The following is a 6,231-nucleotide window of genomic DNA, read 5'->3' as shown; positions in this document are numbered from 1 at the left end:
GCACTGGAGCTTAAATGTGGCATGGCACAGGCAAGTAGCAGAGTGATCCAGCAATAAGGACTCTGGCTCACATTCTCAGAGGTACTAAGACACTGAACTCCTAAATAGGCCCCTAAATATCTTGGAAGATCTGTCCCTCTGTTCCTTGCTCTGTCGCTGATTTCCTTTGCTACCTTGGGCAAGTTACTTCACTTCTTTCTGCCTCTGTTTTTCCCCATCTGTAAAATGAGCATCACAATACCCAATCCCCTTTGAAAAACACTTTGAGATCAATAGGTAAGAAGTGCTTCAAGATAATGGTCATGTGGAGGGGAATTTTATCTATCCTCCTGCCCCAGGCATGGTGGGAAAGGGTTAAATCCCTATCAGACAGGGTTGCAGAGACATTCCACAACAGGTAACTAATGGGTCTGGTATCAGCTGGGGCCAATTCCCTAACCAGGAAGGAGAAGCTGCATGAGAAGGTCTTCAGGCTCTTAGAAAGTAGAGTGCTGAGTAAAGGCTTCCTAAGACAACAGAGCCTTGGCTGGTTTTGGCCACAGACAGCTTCACTGGGGTTAGTTTTTATTTTATGTACTCACTGATGGTGAGAAGCCTTTTATTTTGCATTGGGCTATAGGCACAAACAGGCTAGAGTCCTCCTTCAGCAGCATAGTAATTGCATGGTAATCAGTTACAGCTGCAGACCCAGGGTAAACTGGACACTCTGTGTTAACAAACTATAGTTTTTTTTGCTTCTGTTTCCACACAGACCTCAAACATTCTCTTCCACTTGTGGGTCTCTCTTGAGCAGGGACTGGTAATCCTTGGGGTGTAATAAAATGTCCCCTGGGTTTAGGTAAACTAAGAGCCTTTGTCCCCTGAATCTCTGCTGTCAAACGTTGTGATTTTTAGGTTCAAAGTAGCTCAGTTAATTTTGTTCCCTGCTTTGCATTTTCACATTCCTGGGGGGTTCTGCTCAAAAGTAGAAGAGTCAAAATACTGCAAAGAGGGTTGTTCTGGCTGCATTTCTGGCTGGCTAGAAATACCAGAAAACTCATGAGGAATAGCTACATTCTTCTTCATTTCCCAGCCTGGTTTTACAGACTGAAAAGGCAGAGAGCTCTTTGGAGCGAACACCACAGGCTGCCTGGCTTTTGGTTTTTATTCTCGGTGGAGGCTGGGCTGCTAGTAGTTGCAATGGTTCCACAACTGCTGCAATTCTTAGAGAATCAGCAGCCATATCACTTCTCCACCAAGCCATACCCCATGGGAACAGAAGAGCTAAGGCTTGGACTGATTCTGAGGGAAGAGGAATGGTGGAGCCACAGGACTACTGCAGTGTTGAGCCTGTGAGTGGAGCTTTCATTTGGGAAGTCTATCTGGGGAGAGCTAGTGTCAAGAGCACAAACAACCAAGGGCCGGAAGAGGAAGTTCCAAGAACAAGCCACAGATACAACATGTTAGAAGCAAAAGGGGTAGGGGTAGGGGCAGTGGTCTCCCCTAGGAGGCTGGAGGGGCGTGTGGTAAGGTGGGGGGAAGTGTATGGCATTCAAGGGGCTGGGAAGGAGACTTAATTTTAGAGACCCCAAACTAAGCAAAGAGAGATCTCCACTAGGGGATTGAACAGAATTTTCGTCCAACACAGGGCCTGCCTCCTTATCCTCAGTGTAGACATGACCAGTACCTATCATCACTGTTGGATGCATCTGGGTTTGGAGTCAGCTGGCAGCAAAGAGTAAGTATTTTCTTTTAATATTTATTTTGTGCTACTGTTTTCTAGTGCATTTAAGTAATTGCAACGCTGTTTTTAAAAAATGACCAAAATGATGTTTGGGCTTCTCAGCTCTACTTGTATATTTGTTTGATGAGATGTTTTTTGTTAATGAAATGCCCTGCTTCTTAAGAAAGAAAACAACACCCCCTCATTTGTCAATTGAATGTGAGAGGGTATAATGAATTCTAGGTGCTTGTGTAGCATTTTGAAGTTCAGTGTAGATGCAAGGCTCTGATCTTGCCAACGCTTACTCATGAGTAACATTTCTTGAGTTCAGTGGGGCTACTTGTTTGTACATTAAGCACATGCATAAATGTTGGTATGATTGCTTATGTCTTGGCTGATGAACCAAGGGACTGAAACAGGGAACTCCACTGTTGAAACAATGAGTCTTGATAACTTGAACTAAATAACGACAAACTGTTACTAGTGCTACAATAGCCCCAGATCCTCTGTGGATCAGTTCAGGGGGGAAATGTGTAATGCATACTGACAAGCAAGTTACATTTGCAAGTCTCACATTTTGGGGAAGGGAGATTGGAAAGATTGCATTTAAACAGAAATTTAGTTTCTTTAAAGTATTTTAAATATAAATTGTGGGTTTTTACCTCCTGAGAACATGAGTTACATGAAAAATGTATAGCTATGGTGTTTTGTGAGGGGGGGGGGGGGAAACCTTTTTAATGCAAACATAGTTGCTTTTGTGAAATGGATACGTTGGTATATTTAAAAATCTTGTTTAAGGGTTTAAAAAAAAAGGCACTGCCTTTTTGACAATTGCTGTGTTTTGCTTTGTGTTTGAATTGAGTTCTCCCTTTGGAAAGTGGAGCAGGTTCTTATCCTTGGATATTATTGTTTGTTTGGAAAGATGAGGTGTTTTATCTGTGTCTTCCCGGCATGATAGGGTGAGTGGCAGGATGTACGGGAAAACTGAGACGCTTTTGGCTTTCGGATGAGTGTTGACTTCATGAAAACCTGTGAAGAGCAGAGAGTCATTTGTGATTGCTTCCTTCTATGTAGTGAGGGGAGAATGTTGCCTTTTATGGTGAGCTTCGGGGTGGGGGAGGAGTGGTGTCTGAAATGCCAGATCTCCCCCTGAAAACTTCAGGGTGCTCCTCTCCACATGAACCATGCTGGGCTCTCCTGTCCCTAGAGAACAGACTATGACTTGGGTTCTGGTCCTGCAATGACCTCTGCAAAAGCAGAGTCCTGCAGCTTCATGGACGTCTATTGTTTTCAATGGGGGTATTCCACTAGAGGGATTGGGACCTAATATATGCGAAATAGGCCTAAGCTGTGATGTTTAGCTCCTGAATTGGAGTTAGATCCTAATATTCCCAAAACCTGTGTAGTGCTCTTATTTCATATTTCCCCTTATTTGTGCGTCTCTGCTTTGCTCTGTCTCTCTTCAATATCAGGGTGAACAGCTGCCTCTAGCACCAGCCCCTCTCCCTCAGTTCCTCCATCTGGGCAGACTGGTTTTCAGGTAAAATAACTCTTGAATCTCCCCTACACTCTATGTGCCCCTTAGTAGGTTGTAGAAGCAGTCTGGAGATGGACAACTGGTCAGGAACCATTACTAGCTTTGATAGTACAGCCCCCTTGTGTGCAGGTCTGCCACAGAAGCACAGCCAAAGGCCAACATCCTCTGTGATGCCACAAATCCATGTGCGGTGAGTGGGCAGAAAGTGAGTGAGAGGGGCTGGATGGCGCATAATTCCCTTCCCCTCCAACCTCACAAAAAATGAGGCAGAGAAGGGGGAACTAGTGCAGCCTAAAGCAGGATTGTTGCTTCCATAGTCCTTTCATTGTGCCACGCAATCTCCTGTTGGGCAGAGAGGCAGGTTCTGTAACAGATGTCACAGCGTGGTTCCATTTGAGCCATGCTGCCCTGGGGAAGCAAAGTCCCTGAGAGCCAGGGTAGAGTTAAGGGCTCTGCGTGGATGTCCCTGTCCATGACGATAGGCTCTCGTGGTAGATCCCTATTGTTTTCCATGGTAGAGTCTTCCCTTCCCACTCCTTATTGGTAATAGCCCACCTTAATTAATTGGTCTTGTTAATTGTTACAGTTGGTATGGCAACACCCATTTTTTCATGTTCTGTGTGTGTGTGTGTCTCTCTCTCTCTCTCTCTCTACTGTATTTTCCTCTGCATGCATCCGATGAAGTGGGTTTTAGCCCACAAAAGCTTATGCCCAAATAAATGTGCTAGTCTCTAAGGTGCCACAAGTACTCCTTGTTTTTTTTAACTCCTTATGGAGTTTTCCACTATCTTCCACCAGAAGACTTGGCCTGGGTCCTTCTAATTTAGCCTTATTAATCCCTGCTTTGCTGATGGCACAGATTGGTGAAGAGATACAGCGGGCCCATGGCAGAGCTCTAAACAGAGCTCAAGAGTCCTGACTCCCGGTCTTGTGGTTTAACCACAAATCCATCCTTCCTGGAAAAGGCTCATCACTTCCAAGCAGAAGCAGCCGCAGCTTGGAACGCCTGCCGGTATGTTTCTGTGAGAGTACTGGGAAGATAAACACGGTGTAATTCAGTTAAGAGGGAAGGGAAGGCAAACTCATCATAATAGTTTAAAAAAAACCAACAACAAATAACAGCTGCTTTTGCAGGAACAGCAATGGCCAATTTTATCTCTCATAAAAGAGAGCGATGATGTGTGTCTCTGAAAAAGCAAACTGCAGCTGCCACTGAGTGCAGCTTTAACCAAGTTTCTGGAACAATATGATAGATTGTATCTGCATAATCAAAAGAATGGAGAATCATAACTTAGCCTAACTACTAATGGGCCATAAAGCCAGGGCACTAACACGCACACCCCATAAAGCACCTAATCAATTACCTTTATATTTATACAAGTGCACAGTGCCTATGGATAAATTTTGGTCGAATGCGATGAATTTCTGTGATCTTGTAAATGAGAGGCTATGGCTACGTTAGCACATTTGAGGGCAGGCATTTGGAACACTCTCCTATTCCACCTTTGAAGCTTTGCTAGAATATCCCTGATAACCCCTGCTGTTCCAAGTCACTTCTGCCCCATGTCCCTCCCCTGTCACGCCAAACTTTAATCTCAGTCCTGACGCACAATTCAATTGCTGGAGACTGCTAGTCCTCCAGATCCACAAGCATCCGGTTCCACTGCTGGATTTCTTATGTAGCATGCTAATAGTTATCCTATTCCTACATAAGTGTGTTGGCAACTCTTGTGATATCCTGTATTTTCTTCTTAAAGCCCCAGCTCCTGGAGTCATGTTATGTCCTGAGAATCTCGGCTTGCTGTGTATTTGTCTAAATGACAGTTTCCAGTCCTCATGGCAGAGGAAAAGAGCTTAAAATTGTCACTCCCCACCCCCAATGGGTCAAAGAAGGCAAATAAATATTCAAAAATATTATTTTTTAATATCTCATGATTGTTACGCTAATCCTGTGACCTTTTTTCAGGGGGTGCTGAGTCATGATTTATGCCTACCCCAAACATACAATGTGTTAATGGCTATCACAGTGGTATCTACACACCAGTAGTTCCGATCTGTGTGGTGTGGTATGGTTCCATGTTCACTAAGGACTAGCTGAACGCCAGCTCTGACTCACATGTGACTGAAGATGCATTTAAATTCGGGCTTTCAGAGGTAAAAGACCACTCTGTTAGCGCGTTACCCAGACCCCCCCTTCTCTGCATGATAATGGCTTAGTATGTATTGTACAGAGACACTGCCAAAGAGTAGCCCTATACAAGACAGGAGGGTGACCTCAGAAGATATTACTTTTGTTCTCTTATTCATAAAAAGAAACTCATTTGCTTTATTGAGCAAAGAATGTAATATTAATAAAAAATTACTGTCCTATCTTGATATAACAAAGCGAACGTGTATCTGAGCTGAACCATCACACTCTTAATGTCCCAATGAGTTTTACATCTTTTAGAAAGACACTTTCTAGCAGACAGCCAGCTGTGGCCACCATGTGACTGGGGTACTGGGCCAACAGAATGGGCTATGTCCATGACTACCCCAGCACAATCTGTACGGACAGCATGCATCCATCCCATCAATACTTTGCATATGGGGATATAGCAGCACAATAATCTGTCTCTCATCCTTCCTTACTGCTTGCCTACAAGGAGCTGGGGAGGCAAAGTTCACACATGCTCACAAAGAAATACAGCCCCTGAATGTGTACATGCTGTAATGACCAGAGCAAACTGTGTGATCTGGTCTATGCTTCCTCGACCCTAGCAAGTGTTGCCAACTCTCACAACTTTATTGGGGGTCTTGTGATTTTTGATTTCATACCTCCCGCCTTAAAGCTGCAGTATCTGGAGTTATGTGATTATATTAGGATCTCAGCTTTCACTTCAAAGAAAAAGAGTTTCTAGCCCCCATGGTTGCAGAGACAAATTTGAAGCCATCAAGCAGAAACCTAAGGCAAAGAGAGAGAAATCAAATGTATTATTTAAAAAAAAACAAA

The 6,231-nt window shown here is 44.0% G+C and overlaps 1 protein-coding gene across 3 annotated transcripts in view; it reads left to right on the top strand.

Annotated features, from left to right (window-relative positions):
* The first annotated feature begins 424 nt into the window (after positions 1-424).
* B3GAT1 (beta-1,3-glucuronyltransferase 1) overlaps positions 425-6,231 on the top strand; it is an 83,201-nt gene continuing 77,394 nt past the window's right edge. The window contains exons 1-2 of one of the 3 annotated variants that reach the window (XM_043500827.1): positions 425-556; positions 1,628-1,717. The gene's annotated coding sequence lies outside the window, so the exon portion shown is untranslated. The remainder of the gene's footprint in view (positions 557-1,627; positions 1,718-6,231) is intronic. The other 2 variants (XM_038381040.2, XM_043500826.1) reach the window with 2 other exon arrangements.

The sequence above is a fragment of the Dermochelys coriacea genome, chromosome 22, assembly GCF_009764565.3.
Source record: "Dermochelys coriacea isolate rDerCor1 chromosome 22, rDerCor1.pri.v4, whole genome shotgun sequence".
NCBI lineage: Eukaryota > Metazoa > Chordata > Testudines > Dermochelyidae > Dermochelys > Dermochelys coriacea.
Note: the sequence above shows the minus strand (reverse complement) of the source record. Positions and strands in the feature narration are given on the sequence as shown.